Source organism: Saccopteryx leptura, chromosome 2 (genome assembly GCF_036850995.1).
Source record: "Saccopteryx leptura isolate mSacLep1 chromosome 2, mSacLep1_pri_phased_curated, whole genome shotgun sequence".
NCBI classification, from domain to species: Eukaryota; Metazoa; Chordata; class Mammalia; order Chiroptera; family Emballonuridae; genus Saccopteryx; species Saccopteryx leptura.
This window is the reverse complement of record NC_089504.1, coordinates 106,218,185-106,232,489: the sequence shown is the minus strand read 5'-3', so window position 1 is coordinate 106,232,489 and position 14,305 is coordinate 106,218,185. Positions and strand designations below refer to the sequence as shown.

Genomic DNA, 14,305 nt, shown 5'->3' with positions numbered 1-14,305 from the left:
TGTTATCTTTAGCCTGCCAGAGGTTCTCACTTTGTGATCATTAGTCAGATCCCATGTCTTCTGCTGCCTAACCTGGTCGGCAAACTGCAGCTCGCAAGCCACATGTGGCTCTCTGGCCCCTTGAGTGTGGCTTTTCCACAAAATACCATGTGTGGGCGCTACATCGATAAGGAATGTACCTACCTATATAGTTTAAGTTTAAAAAATTTGGCTCTCAAAAGAAATTTCAATCGTGTACTGTTGATATTTGGCTCTGTTGACTAATGAGTTTGCCAACTGGGGTAAAAGGCCAAATTTCTGAGGAATCTATATCTATATATCTAATTTATATATGTACATATTTATATATCTATATATCTATATATCTATATCTTTATCTATATAGATAGAGAGAGAGGGGGGAAGAGAAATACTATTTCTAGAGCTAGGATTTAAAAATAAATTTAATCAAACTTATAAGGACCCTCAGTTTCAAATGGTTTATTACTTACTGGTCAGAGGTTAAGTAAAATTAAATGAGAATAAGCATTTAAAAGTTTGTAAACTAACCTGGGACTGGTGTAATGTCCAAGCCCATCTCAGTCCCTTCTCTAAGTTCTATACTCATGGCAAGGACCCACGGGCATTATTGAAGCCCTCCTCTGTGAACCTTAGGGCCACAGGGAATAGAAATAAAGTGTAGATTGGTCCCCATTGTTGTTCCAGACACCACATTTCCTTCAAGCCCTGCTGTCTCAGGCCTGCTCATGTATATATCCTCACAGCTCAAGGGTCACACCTTGAAGCTCTCCTCAGAATGTTCTTATTGCACCAGGTTACAAAAGTAATGACACCATTGGAGAATGATAGATTTCTGCACTTAAGCAAGAATTCAGCTGGGCAGTATGTTTCTAGTAATGTCTTCTTATAGTTTCCCATACATCTTTTTGAGAGATTAACTTGAAGCTCTCCTCTCTCACATGGCTTCAGCTGAATGAAAGTGGATGTGTGGATGGAAAACTATCTCTCCACGAGAGCTGCATTCCCTACACCTCTCCCCCCACTTCTCTCTTATATTAATCTATCTCTATCTCTGTCTGGTGTTTGATAGTGGGGAAGCGGTTAAAGACAGTGAGCCAAATGTACTTACTACCTTATAGAAATTCTAAGACATTCTTTAGATTACAAAAATAATTAGTAAATTCTGATTTCTGCTTCTGATCTTAGCCACAATTGCGGCAAATAAGGAAAACAAAACAAAATTCTTCTCAACATTATGTGGTATCTGCCTTAGGTTGCATTCTGTTTGGGAGAATTAGATTGAAACCATCTGTGATGGATAATTTTTTCTCAACTTGACTAGGCTAAGAGATGGTAAAACATAATTTCTGAGTGGTCTGTGAGGGGTTTTCTGGAAGGAATGAGAATGCAACTCAGTAAACTAGAAAGTAAAGGAAAGCACTCTCATGAATAGAAGTGAGCATCACCCAATATATTAAGGGCCTGAATTGAACAAAAAGACAGAGGAAGGGTGAATTTACTCCCTTTGCTTGATCTGAAACATCCATCTTTTCTGCTCCTGGTTCTACGGAGACCTCAAAGCCTCAGATATGGACTAAATTACATCACCAGCTTTCCTGGTTGTCCAGACTGCAGATGGCAGATTGTGGGACTCTTGGTCTCCATAGTTACATAAGCCAGTTCCTACTGGGAGTGGTAGTGCTCCTCCTCCAATGTCTATCTCACTGCTGTCCCAGTGTAATACCGGTGACTGAAGCTGAACAGGTTCACACTGGATTCAGGCAGAGGGTAGATAAGCTGTGGAGCCAGAAAGCGTAGGGTTCTTCCTGTGTAATAGGTTCTTGCAATGGCAGCAAGCAAACAGGCCTGGGGAAACCTCTTCTCATGGCAATAAAGAAAATGAACAGCAAAATGGCCCCTTGCAGTGGTGGGCAAGCAATCCACGTAGCTTTACACAGGCTATATGCATGTGGCTCTGCCAGGTGCTCACGCACTACTCATGCAAAGTACAAGTGAGTGAACCCAACACAGCAGTTTTCCCTATAGTATAGCTTCAAAGATTTTTCTCATTTTTCAGATAATGTGTTACCTCATATGTAATTGAACCCTCATTTTGATATTTGTGTCTCTTTTGTGGTTGTTTTCTTAGTGTGCCTTGTAGAAGAACAGCTAGTGTGCTACTCAACGTGGTTTTCCTAGCTAGTAAGTGGACACCCAGTAGGCATGAGACTGCCACCCAAGCATAGCCAATCATGTCCCATTTCTCATAGTGATTTGCCTCAAGAGGTGAGCACCAAAACCAAGAAGAGCCAATCAGAGTCTCCTGGTGTGATATAGACTCTGAAGGAGAGAGTCTTGTTTTCCTTTCCGATTAAGAACTCTAAGGATAAAGATCTGGTGCTGCAAGGGACTAGTAGAGGAACGGAAAAGGGAAACTGATGATAGCATAAATAGCAAGGGCCACAAACAACATATAAGAGACAAGCAGAGCTGAAGAAGAGAGAGATAAGAAGAGGTGAAAATTCTATCAATACTGAGACCCTGCATGTGGCCTGCTTTGGTGGTAGTTAAATATTTTCTTACTCAAGCTCTATTGAATCTTATTGTGGTTATTTGCAATGAAAAAGAACCCTACCAATGATCTTGTGAATTGAGGGAGGTTCATGTGAACCATCATCCCAGTGATTTATCACTTCTAGTCAGGTTGACACCATAAGGTGTTGTCTAAATTAAGGCACATCTAAGAGTTAAAGAGGGCGCTATTAATAATTATTTTGATAAAACAGATGTTAACTGAGACTGGCCCTGGGTTTCCTAGAAAACACGAGTGAGCCCAGATCTATAAAATTGAAGAGCAGATGCTGGAAAGTTGTATTTCAAACAATGCCAGTATGAAGCCCCTCAGGTCTCCTGAGGCAGCTAGTCAACTTCGCATTCTTACAGCCCGTTTAGATACAGTGATGCGGTTAATATACAGATGCCCACAGGAGGCAAGATTTATTGGACAGGTGGCAATTAAACTCTGAAACTGTTGTGTTCACATAGAATATTCCTTGAAGTTTTATTTGTAATTATTCAAACTTAAAGAATGACTAAAAAAATGCTCCTTTAAGTGTGTGAATTTTCCTTTTAGGATATTGTGCACCTATCCTAGAGAGGATGGTGCAAGGAGCACTAAATGGACATCACGTCTATGTTAAATGTTGAATGTGGTTTATAAATGTCCTACTCAGATAAAACTTTGTGCTGGCCACACAGTAGAACACAATGTATGACTAAGGCTGGAGAAATGTTTTAATGGTGATTAACTTTTCTGTTTCTATATGAGCTAAAGCAGTTGAGATAATAGTGATTTCTCTAAATATCCCATTCCTGATGTAAGGACTTTGGGGACTGGACTCCAGGAGCACTTACTGAGTAGATGAGTCTGTGATATGATGGAAAGCAGCAAGAGGCAGGACTGTTAACACAAGACTGAAGTACAATTGGAAGTAGTATTATGATGCCTATCTTGCCTCTTCAGTTGTTAACCTGAAAACCAATTTTACTCTTTACAATTTTTCCCATGGCATAAACAATGAAATGTGTGGGGATAAATCAGCAGTAAAATCATGGTCTGGGTCCTGGCTGGTTAGCTCAGTGGTAGAGCCTTGGCCCAACGTGTAAATGTCCTGGGCTTGATTCCCAGTCAGGGCACACGGAGAAGTGCCCATCTGCTTCTCTACCCCTCCTCCTCTGGCTTCTCTCTCTCTTCCCTTCCTCCAGCCATGGCTTGATTGGAGCGATTTGGCTCCCCGGTGCTGAGGATGGCTCCTTGGCCTCCACCTCAGGCACTAGAAAGAGCTCAGTTGCTAAGCAATACCTTAGATGGGCAGAGCATCGCCCCCTAGTGGACTTTCCAGGTGGATCCCAGTTGGAGGGGCATGTGAGAGTCTGTCTCTGCCTCCTCTCCTCTCACTGAATAATAAAAAAAATTCATAGTCTGTCTGTGTGTAGATGAGGTAGTGGTCCCTGTCATCTAAAATATTTACATCATCATTCACATTCATCCTCAGCACAAAAGTCATATCAAAAAAACCTAGGAAATAAGAAATAAGGGTCACCACTTTTATGTTTACATTCTTTCTCTTTTAAAATAAAAGTATTCAATAATGAAGGCTTTTTTCTCCTTTAAAAATGTCTAGTGTTGAGTTCTCTATTCAGATGAACTTCGTGGGTGAGTTACAGAGAACTGACATCGACCCTAAAATAATCCAGAAGCCATTCTGTGAAGTTGACAAGTGACAGGTAATTCCATTCAATAAATATTAAGCACTCATTCAAGCATAACTGGCAACTACAGGGGGAATTAAGATAATAAAGACACTAATGGGTATATGAAAAGCTAAGAAAAGACCTAAACAGGGGTTCAGCTATCACAATGGGGATTGATGATGGAGTAGATAACATCAGGTCTAAAAAAAAATTTTAAAAAGCTTCTTGGAAGAGGGTCCATTGGAAATGGGCTTTTAAAGTTGAAGATACTTTTTTCAGGCAAAGACAGGGTAAAGAAAGAGGCCTTTCAGAAATAATAAAAAAATCAAGGGTAGGGAAATCTGGGAAATTTTTTTAGGAATATGTGGTTAGTCAACTTGAACTGCAAATTAGAACAAGACGGCTAAAAGAGCAGTGTTATATAGCAGAGAAATACACATCATAAACCATACTTCTTCCTAATGTTAGCATAGTAGCTTACCCCGCACATTCACACACACACACACACACACACACACACACACACACACACACACATCAAGCAGATACTTTATAATTGGTGGGTCATGATTGAATGCAGTCTTGGGAGATACCTTCACCATGCAACACTGTTGTTCTCTCCTTATGCTTAATTTCGTCTCGAAAAATTTGTGATATTTTTAGTGTCATGGAACCTATGACTTCTATTTCACAGTCCATGCACCAGATTTCAGTGTCATCACATTTCATGTTCTGTATGCTGTATATGGTCGGGAAGGCACTCTAATGTTGTCCTTCCCCATACAGTACTAGTGTTTTCGTTCAATCTTGACTAAGAATCTGATTTGTGTGTGTGTGTGTGTGCATGCACATGTGTAATGGGCAACCCCTTGGAAGATTCTGAGTAAAGGAATGGCTTCAGGGGTATTTATCTAAAATCAATATATGGGGAAAAGTGGGGAGATGAGGTAAATGAAAAAGTTTAAAGCTCGCAAAAGTCCTAGTGGGGTCTACGTATAGGTAGGAATAGTGAAAATGTGAAAATAAGGCAAGATAGCTTCAAGAGACTTTATCAAGGTAAAAATGTAATGAAGTAAGAATTGATGCGAATGGCAAGTGAGAAGGATGATTACATTTGTACAGAGAATGGTAATATCAGTAGAAAGAAATAAAGATGAAAGATGTCAAAAGGGAGTTCGAGAGAAGTTAACGAGTATGATTTTGAACATGAGACATTTGAATTTTTCTACTGGTATATTATGTGTAAAGCTAATCTTCCCCAAATGCTAATTATTTAGAATGAACTAATTGATAGTAGGAAAGCATGAAAGAAAAAGTTTTTTTTTTTTTTTTTTTTTTTTCCATTTTTCTGAAGCTGGAAACGGGGAGAGACAGTCAGACAGACTCCCGCATGCGCCCCACCGAGATCCACCCGGCACGCCCACCATGGGGTGACGCTCTGCCCACCAGGGGGCGATAATCTGCCCATCCTGGGCGTCGCCATGTTGCGACCAGAGCCACTCTAGCGCCTGAGGCAGAGGCCACAGAGCCATCCCCAACCCCCCGGGCCATCTTTGCTCCAGTGGAGCCTTGGCTGCGGGAGGGGAAGAGAGAGACAGAGAGGAAAGCGCAGCGGAGGGGTGGAGAAGCAAATGGGCGCTTCTCCTGTGTGCCCTGGCCGGGAATCGAACCCGGGTCCTCCGCACACTAGGCCGACGCTCTACCGCTGAGCCAACCGGCCAGGGCAGAAAAAGTTTTAAGACAATGGCTTGCTTCCACCAATATAAACCAGCACATAAGTTGCATCATATGACCATTTAACTGGGAGGGTCAGAGAGAGAACACATTTAAATAATGCATGTGACTTGGCCTGATAGGCCAGATGGTTTTAGCATTGTCCAAAAGTGCAGAGGTTGCCAGTTTGATGCCTGGTCAGGGCACATACAGGAACAGATCAGTATTCCTGTCTATCTCTCTTCCTTCCTCTTTTTAAAATCAATAAAAATTAAAAAAATTTTTCAAATAATGCATGGGATTCCTGTTTGTGAGTGAATGAGATGGGAGCCAGGAGTTTATGTCCCCACAGAAGATGTCAGTTCCTGCCAGCCTCTAGAAGTGTGGGCACTGATCTACCTGACTGTGCTCAGACCAATCTCAATTTGCCTTTAATATTGGCTTTAGAACCTAAAGCAATCAATAGTATGACCCCACTCTGTTGTTTACAATAGAAAAACACACATGGAACTTCATGTCCAAATATTCAGGTGCCTTCAGCATCCAAAAATCATTCTATATCCATACTTTGAAAGAACTTAAAGTCATCTGACAATGAAGACAATTCTTCCAGTCTGGTGTTTAATATTTTTACTTCCCAGCAGCATAATACCACTTTGGTCAGGTTGAACCACTGAACAATTTTGTAGCGCTTTCAGAAAAATTATAAAAACAATTGGAAAGACAAGATCACATGCAATGGTGAGAAAATAGTAGTACTGTTCAATCTTTCTCCATAAATGTGAACTATCCTTGAATCATTGCCACACTGTGAATTTTTTTATAAGCCCTTATAACAAAGGGATTTTGTTTCTTTCAGGATTTTTTTGTTTTGTTTTGTTTTTGTTTTCTTTGTAGCACCAAAAATACACAGTGGCTAACAACAAATAATTATGAAAAATCATTAAAATATTTATCACAAGTCAGACATTTTCTGGATCTGTACTTTTAACCATGTCCCTGGCTTGAAGTGTTCTTCATAAAAGTGACAACATAAGATTGTATTCTCTTTCTGCCACTGACATGGTTTTTTGACTGTTAATACTTTACAAATTATTTTTTTGTATACTACTTTACAATTTTAAAGTATTTTTATATATAGTAACTCACTTATTTTAATGTCATGGTGCCCCCCAAGCCACAGATAATGATTAGAAACATGAACTCTTGTGTTACACTGTGTGGGTTCAAATCTGAGATCCACCTGCTAGCTGTGTGACCTTGAACAGGTCACATACATATCTGTGCTTGTTTTCTTCATTTATAAATAGAACCTACTAGGTAGAGTTGTTGAAGGGATTCAATGAGATAGTCTATGAAAGTACTGAGCTCAGGAGAACCTAGTAAGAGCTAAATGTTAGTTATGAGTAAATTATTACTTATGTATTTCATTGGGGTATAACTAGGGTATATGGATAAGCAGTATTTTTTTAGTGTCATGCTTAGAAAAGCAAGCTCACATAAATGTATGGGTGGAATCTTCATGATTTCCATGGGGCTAGGGGTTTTATTTCCTATATCAGCTGTGAAGAGGGATCTGACGAACAGGAAACTTTAGTCATTCCTGGAGTACGTGTTGTGTTCCTCACAGTAAGCTCCATGAGGGCACGGTGTCTGTCTTGAATGCCATTGAATTTCCAGAACCTAGCGCATATTAAGTACACAATAAATATTTAAGTGAATAAACACATGGAAAAGTTTTAATAGCTACGTGATTAATCTTAAACTCAGGTACATTCCAGGAATCAAATGAGAGTGATGTTTAGAAAACATGATTTAGAAATGGTTAACACCAATTACTATGAACTCCTTAAAAAAAGTTAATAAATGTTAAAGGGGATATTATGCCTGATAATGTGACTTCTCTTTTTTAAAAATAAAAGCATAATATTTTATAAAATTTATTAATGGAACCTTGGCTGGTTAGCTCAGTCAGTTAAGAGTGTCATCCCAAAACAACAAGGTTGTGAGTTTGATCCCCAGTCAGGGCACACATGGGAAGCAACAAAAAAATGCATGACTGAGTGTAATAACAAATATATCCCTTCTCCCCCTCCCCAACCAGTCTCTCTAAAATTCAATAAAAATTAAGCCCTGGCCGGATCGCTCAGTTGTTTGGAGCACTGTCCCGGACCATGGAGGTTGGCAGTTTGATTCCCATGTCAGGGCACACACAAGAACAGCACAGTCTTCCTGTTCCTCTCTCTCTCTGCCTCTCTCTCAAAAAATTTATTAATAGAGTTTCATGTTTGGATTATGTTTGTCAAGAAGCTTTCATAAAGACCTAGAAAGGTTGAGTTTTATTTATTGTAAAAACTCAGATTCCCCAAAACATTATTCCTATTTAATTGTCCTCAAAACCTTGAAGACTTTGAAATAGTTTATTCCAAACTCATACTTTTAAAAGCTATATATGTATGAAGAGAAAATGCTAGTTCTCACTATGAAATTCAGAAACTATAGTTCCAATTAGTGTAAGTTGGTAATAATTTTCAAGTTATCAGAAGGCAAATTTATTTGTGTACTCATCTGTTCTGTCATTCATTCATTCAACAATTATTGACCACCTATATTATGCCAGACATTATATCAGATGCCAAAGATACAGCAGCCCAAAAGACAGTCACGGCCCTTTCTCCTTGAATTTGTATCCTAGGTAGGGCTGAAATGAGGAGGACAATACCAGTTTGGGGAGAACTTGCCTTATGTTGGCCTCCTTCCTGAATCTTTACATTGCTTCCTACTTCACAATGCTATCTAACGCTGGTCTAACAAGCTGTGTCTGTATGACAAACACAAACTAGCTAAAGACAAAAAATTCAGGCATTATTCACATAGTTACAAATATCTATAGATGTTTAAAATAATGTCAACAAAATATTACAACGTCTTGGAGTCCTATAGGCTCGGCTGAGTAAAATAAACTGAGCTCAGTCCTGTTTGATTTGTCATGGTTGACAAGTGCTTTTGCAAATTGGTGCAATTAATCTCTAGGCAAGTTTTCCAGAGACAGCCTTGAAGCCCCTGAATGCTGGATTTTGTATTCAGATCTTAGCATTGTCTTACAAAATAGTGGCAATTCACACAGAGAATTTCTTATTGATTACACGCTGAAGCACGAAAAGTCTGTTATTCTTCCCAAAGTCAATTGTAATTTAAGCTCATTATCTCCCTGAGGATGTTCTATTTCTATTTCAAATGCTACCAGAATTAAAATATCAATACCCCAATGAAAGGTTCCAGAACGGGTATTTGCCTTCAAAATCCTAGCAGAAGAGTTTAGTAAAATCAGGCCACGGATATGACCAAGGGGAAAGAACTAAAATTCAACAGAATCACTGATGAATAGTCACAAGAGATACCCCCCCCCCATTAATATCTAATTTATTATATTAAAGACAGAGCTTCATGTAAGAGCAAATGATGTCTTTAATATGGTTTTGGACACGTGAGTAGCTCTGCGATGATTATAAATAATTAGGAGTATTAAGACAAGTTGTAATTTTTTCTGTTCTCTCTGGATCAAGGAAACTGGAAACTGACAGAGGTCCTCTCTAGGTCTTACTGATGGTGACTTTTGAATAAAACTTTAGGGGAAGATTTGCATTTCAACAACTAGGTTTCACTGAAGAAAACTGTCCATTTTGACTGATCACCTGTACACAGGACCACTGGATATGTAATTTGTCCTTAGGTGTTTCAGGTGTGATGGATTGCCCCTTCACTGTGACAGAACGGCCTGGCATACATTTATTAGCACTTAACATTATGCAAATGAAGCATGAAAATCCAAAAATTTTGAGAAAACACAAATGAAAGATATCTGCTCATTTGTTCTCCAATTCTGTGAAAATATTTATATTGATAAGAAAACATAATTTAACATTAAGTAAACATGGCTAAATAAAAACACACTCACCTTAAGCTCCAAATTTATACAATGTATTAAAATGTGTTAACATAACCATTTTCTCATTTCAAGGATTCAGTGATTTCCCTGACTGAGAATCTGTGGCATCACCTAAATAGCTTTCATATTTCTTTGTTAAATGATAACTAAAATATATGTTTTATTAAATTTCTCTTATAAAAATGAGAAGTATCTCTTTCAAACTGAATACTACTCAAGCAGTCTCCATTCATTCCCTTTAGTCATGCTTGTGTCTTTTGTAAACCTATTTTATATAACATTCAGGGTCCTCCCCACCCCTCCCCCCAGTTCTAGCTAATATAAAATGATAGGTCTTCAAGAATGAGATTCTGTTTCCACAGCTGAACCTTGTTGAAACTGGTGCACCTTATGTTTTCTTGCCGTTTATCCTCGGTTGGGTGATGGACTATGAAGAGTAGGCAGAACTTGGCATTGACGATACCCGCCTGACAGGGCTAACTAAAACATGCTGGGCAATTCTAGCTGGTTTTATTTTATTTTCAAGAAAACAGTTCCTAAACAGGGCTTTCTACATTTTAATTAATTAAATTTAATATATCTGAAATGTGAAATGTATATTGGAGAACCAATTACTGTGTTTGAAAAAAAAAACATATTCAAATCCTTGCCTCAGTTTTAATGATCTATCCAGAATGTTTCAACTGGATATTTATTCTCTTGTTCAGGTATGCTTGTGTGCTTCAAGTATTTAAGTGCCCAAATAATTATCGCTTCCTGTTTGTCCCATAAAGTAAAACCAGATTTGTGTGCCTACATTGATCAGAAGTCAAAGGTTATGATCGGTATATGTGGCTCTAACAGATCATTTTCCACTATATGATACTTTCTGAAAGATGATGATCTCATTGTCTATTTACCTGCATGAATCTGGTAATGAAGTAGGCGTCTTTGCCCTCTAGACGCAGCAGTATCTTTCCACTCACAGTATTAGTATTACTGATTTACATATGCCCAATTTTAAAAGGAATACTACTTTGGAATCTTCGATTGCCAAAAATATCCATTTTATATTTGGAGAAACTGATCTAAACTTTGTATGACATACATACTTGTATATATATGCACAGGTATTATAATTTAGTTTTGGGTTTTTTTTAAGCTCTAGGCTTTAAAATATCAACTAGACTTCTAGGACAGCACATCAGTGTAGGTAGGAAGAGCTTAAATTTCTCTAGAGTTTATGGATCAAAAATATAAAACTTAAAAAAAATACTGAAAGCAGGGTTATATATAAATATCAGTGAGGATCAATTCATGAAGCTAGATACTTTGCTAATTATTCTCTTACCAGGTTCATAACACTTGGTAAGAAAAGACCTAAGTTTGTAACAAATACACTCTGATAATATATATTTTGTGGAATAAATATACATTATATTCTGTTACAATTAATAATAGAAACAAGCAATACTTAAATTAAAAAAAAATACAGTACTAGAGCTCTCTATCCTTGCTTCTAGCACACTAAAAGTTGAGCTGTACTGCCCCACTCTATTAATGCATAATAAAATTCATGGAAACAGAAACTAAAAATGCCAATTGCTTCGAGAACCTGAAAAGAGCATAAATATAGTATAATTACTTGTCGTTTTTCAAGAGGGGAAAGGAGATTGACTTTGCAATTAACTGAACTTCTAATTCTGACAACTCAGCAGTACGGATGTGAGGGGCAATGTGCAGGTTTAAGTGGCAACAAGATAGAAACTGATGCAGTTTGGTTTACAGCCTGATGAGTGATTTGTTCATCTCTGGAAAAGCTAGAGAAGACCCAAGATTCTCTTAATCTTGGCCCTGGTGATTCATCTGAAAGTCACAGACTTTATTCTGATACTGTTTCAGTCTGCAGACTGGAAAAGCTCTCCGGTGCCACACGGAGAATTCCCGCCGCAGGGAATGGAAGGTCTGTGAGTGTAAAGAGCAGTAAGCAGCAGGGGCTCTGCCCCAGAGAAAGAAGGTGTCGAGTTGCCTTGGTAAAGAATTTATACACCACGTGTTCACAGCTTCTTGACAGCTATAATTATCAGTGTTGTCTTTTCTTTCTACTGTGTGCTGGGATTCTGAAGCACGGTTTCAAATTTGTGACTATCGGATGTTTGATCAAGTAGCTTTTTCTTCAAGGACCTGAAAGGGATGGGGGAAGAGAGTGAAATTGGTGATTAGCATTTCTTTGTCCACTATGATTTGCTAAAAATATCAAAAGAACATGTGCTGTGTGAGAACAGCAGGGATTATCATTCATACCCGATCCACCACATAGGGAAAAAAAAATTGTTTGATGTTTGCAAAGGAAGTAATTATCGAATGAGGATGCAAAGGACACCAGTTAGTCCCTAAAATGAAATAAAACACACCAGTTGGAAACATTTCAATTGTAAAGCATTTTATCCTCTCTATTTCATGTAACTACTTTTCTTCATGAAGGCAAAGAATAGATAACCTTTATATTATGACTCTTAGGGCAATGCATGGTGCTCTCGGTGAGGTACAACCAGCAACGCCTCTGACAGGCAGGAAGTACCAATGTTTCTTTTCTGAAGCAGATATTAAGCCCGTTTGTTCTCCCACAAGATCAGCCTGACAACAAAAGAGGCGGCTGCCCATATGGTCCGACTTGGGGGAGTAGCCGCTCCAAACACTCTTCTGAGACCTGTCGATCTTCCATCACGATGGAGTCATTTCTTTCAGAGAAGACAGCAATTTTCCATTGTTTTGTTTGTTTGTTTTGAAAGCTGCAGGTGTTTTTATTTCGATGAATGCAGAGAACCATGCCCAACACAGATGCTAACACACTGTTCTTGGTTGATGTGGAAGTGTGTGAGGAGGGGCTCGTACTCCAGCGGCATGCCTGCTAGGGATGTGTCTGCAGGCCCATGGGGCTCACAGAGCGGGAGTGATAGCCACGCAGGAGGCCTCTGTGCTGCTTCAGGAGACACCCAGCAGGACAGTGCACATTACATCCGTCACTAACATTTCCGCAACTGCAACACTACCAGTGCTGCTGCTGCTGAGGGCTCACTAACTGCCATGGATTTTGTTAGGGTTTCAGCTGCTTTTTCTTATTTAATCTCCACAACAGACTGTTTTGCTGAACCTCAGATTAAATAATTTCCTATCAGTCCCATGTGACAGATATGTAGAAATTCTGATTTTAATATTATATATATATATATTTTTTTTTTTTACATGGCCCAAGGGAATAGGTCTCAAAACAAGTACATTTTAGTAAGAGTCTTGGATCTCCTCATCCATCAGGAGGGGTCTGAGGAACATGCCAGCAGCTGAGAGAGCAGGGGCAGCCAAAATGCAGGTCCCGCAGCACCTGCTGAGAGCCACCATCTGCCCCAAGTGTTCTCCTTGTTTTTCTCATTCCCATGACTTATAAATTGACCAGGGTATTGTTTTTTTCCTTTCATATTAGTATAAATTTTATTGGTCAAATTGCTTTGCTAACTTTTAAATGAGCCATTGTGGTAGACAGAATAAGGGACCCCAACTAAGACTACTTCCTAATCCTCAGAATCTCTGAGGGTAATTTCCCTTTACCTCCACGGTAAAGGGAAATTGAAGTTGTAGATGGAATTAAGGTTGCTGAACAGCTGAAGTTAGAACAGGGAGATTATCCTGGATTGCCAGGTGGGCCCAATGGAATGAAAAGTGAAAGGGGGAACGAAGAGGAAAGTCAGGAAAGGGGATGTGAGGATGGAAGCAGAGGTCAGTGCTAAGCAGTGTGAGGACTTGACTACCATTGCTGGTTGGGAAGATGGACGATGAGACCACAAGGCAAGGTATGTGAACAGCCTTTTGGAACTGGAAACCTCAAGGAAATGATTTTTCCCCTAGAGCCACCTAAAAACTATGTTGGAATTCTGTCCTACCGAATTACAAGATAATAGATTTGTGTTCTTTTAAGTAACAGAATTTGTGGTCATTTTTTAGGATAGCTAGAAGAAACTAATACAGCTGTGATAATAAAGTACTTTGAAATATGGGTACTGTTTTGGATGTATGTGGGGAGGGTGAGTTGGATAACTCCAACTCTAAGCAGCATGAGAATGAATTGCTGGAAAGCTCATGTGACCGTGTCTGTGAGGAGGGACAGAGTAATATAAAGGCAAGCAACACTGATGGAAGAGGTGGAGTAGGACAGTGGGTAAGAAAAAGAAGCTCCGGCCCTGCCCAGTGGTTCAGTGGACAGACTGTCATCCCGGAGTGCCGAGGTTGCCAGTTCTATCCTGGGGTCACTGGCTCCATCCGGTTGGATCTCAGGGTCACATGCTCAATCTCGAGGTCACCAGCTTGAGCCATGTCAGGGCACATATGAGAAGCAATCAATGGTCAGACAACTAA

The 14,305-nt window shown here is 39.3% G+C and overlaps 1 protein-coding gene and 1 non-coding gene across 2 annotated transcripts in view; both read right to left on the bottom strand.

The window, feature by feature from the left end:
- Window positions 1-5,903: 5,903 nt before the first annotated feature.
- TRNAT-AGU (transfer RNA threonine (anticodon AGU)) lies at window positions 5,904-5,979 on the bottom strand. Its single transcript has one exon. It is a non-coding gene; the product is annotated as a tRNA-Thr (tRNA).
- Window positions 5,980-6,582: 603 nt separating this feature from the next.
- The window catches only part of LIN7A (lin-7 homolog A, crumbs cell polarity complex component), a 141,810-nt gene continuing 134,087 nt past the window's right edge, over window positions 6,583-14,305 (bottom strand). Inside the window, exon 6 of the mRNA XM_066368487.1 lies at window positions 6,583-12,079. The gene's annotated coding sequence lies outside the window, so the exon portion shown is untranslated. The remainder of the gene's footprint in view (window positions 12,080-14,305) is intronic.